The 1907-nt window shown below is 37.1% G+C and overlaps 1 non-coding gene across 1 annotated transcript; it reads left to right on the forward strand.

The window, feature by feature from the left end:
• The first annotated feature begins 1127 nt into the window (after positions 1 to 1127).
• LOC145629609 (small nucleolar RNA R71) lies at positions 1128 to 1233 on the forward strand. The gene has a single exon (XR_014111773.1). It is a non-coding gene; the product is annotated as a small nucleolar RNA R71 (small nucleolar RNA).
• Positions 1234 to 1907: the final 674 nt, after the last annotated feature.

Here is a 1907-nt window from a genome sequence, read left to right on the forward strand (position 1 = left end):
CACAATCCCTACAAACTCTCTCTTCAATAACTCTTCTACTCCTTGTGGTGATGGAATAAATGGGTTTCCAAGGATCAACTCCTTGAGAAGGCAATTAAGAAGGACTAGCACAATCTTTCAAAGTGTTTGCTAGTTGGGTGATTTGTGTCTCAAGCATTTTGCTATGTGCAATGATCTCATTAAATTTCTTATCGCTCACCGCTTTATAGGTGTTCAAGATTTTTGTTTCATTTTCAATTATATTCTCCAAATTGGACTTGGATGATTGAGAATAGAAATTTTCACCAACACCTTGAGATTTTGGACTAAATCAGGGTGGGGGTCCCCTTTGATTGTTTTAAAAACTCCCCCTATTTTTATTGTTCTAATTGCCTCGGTTTTGATTGTTGCCAAAATTTTGGTTTTGGCCACCAAAACCTTGAGATTCGCTTTGATTTTCATAGCCTTGGCCTTTGTTTTGATTACCATAACCTTGGTTATTATAATTACCTCGAAAATTTTTGTTTCCTTGGTTCCTATAATTATCATTGTTATAGTTATCAAATCCACCTTAATGGTGAGAATTTCTATTTCCAAAGTTTCTTGGTCCATCAAACCTTTGACCATTGTTGTTGTTTGAGACAAAATTCACATGTTCACATTCATTAATCTCACCATCATCAAGATTTTCAAACCCATTTGAACAAGTAGAAGCATCATGGTCATAAGATCCACAATTATCACAAAACAAGCATCCATTGGGTATATTGTTAGAAGTAGAAAGAGGAGTAGAGTTAGAATATGTATTTCTCCCTTTAATGTGGGAGGGATGACCTTGTGCATTGGAAGTTGAACTCTCAAGATTAGCCTTGATTGTTATCATCTCCTTCCCCAAATCTGCAATTTGAGAAAATAGATTGTTGATGTCATTAAGGTGATCAACCGAGTAGACGGTTGATCCATTCTTGCTTGAAGTCTCTCCTTCTCCTTCTTGCTAATCCATGTAATGGCGCACCACATCTTCTATAATGTCCACAACCTTTTCTTCAGTTTTATTCATGATTAGGCCTCCGGCTCCCGCATCAAGACACGATTTTCCTTGAGGACTCAATCCTCATTAGAGAATTTGAATTATTTTATATGTTGGGATACCATGATGGGGACATTCTCTTTGATACTCCTTATACCTTTCCCAAGCTTCATAAAAGCTCTCCCTAGGATTTTGCTTGATACTTTGGATCAAATCCCTTGCCTCCGCCATTTTCTTTTAGGGGTAAAACCTACAAAAGAATTCCTTAGTTACTTTATCCCATGTCCTATGAGAATTTGGCTTGACCTCCTTGTCTAACCATTCCAAAGCTCAACCTATGAGAGAGAAGGGGAACAGCTTGAGCTGAATAAACTCTTGAGAAAAACCATTCACTTTGATAGTATTACAATACTTCTCAAACTCTTTGAGATGGTAAAGAGGACTCTAACCTTATCCCCACTAATTGTATTCTTTCAATCAAAGTGACCATGGCTGATATTATTTCAAAGTCATTTGCCGGTGTTGTTGGCAAAGCAATCCCACTTTCAAACCTATATGCACCGGGAGTTCCCAACTCCTTCAAAGCAACTCTTGGATTATCTCCCATGATTACTTGATCCTCTTCTTCTCTTTCTTAGAAAATTTCTTCTCTTGGAGATCTTGGACTCAAAGAACGATTAACAACCCTTATTCTTCTTATTGTTCTCTCGATTTCTGGGTCAAATGACACTAAAGTCCTTCCTCTTATCCCACGCATACAAAAACTCAAAGAAAATATCAATAGCACGGCTACAAATGTAGACTAAAGAGAAAAATCTTTTTGTATTTTTGAGATTATGGTGAAATAGACTCAAAAACAATAGAAATCATCAACGCAATTCCCCAACAACGGCGCCAT

The sequence above is a fragment of the Chenopodium album genome, chromosome 4 (genome assembly GCF_948465745.1).
Source record: "Chenopodium album chromosome 4, dcCheAlbu1.1, whole genome shotgun sequence".
Classification (NCBI taxonomy): domain Eukaryota; kingdom Viridiplantae; phylum Streptophyta; class Magnoliopsida; order Caryophyllales; family Amaranthaceae; genus Chenopodium; species Chenopodium album.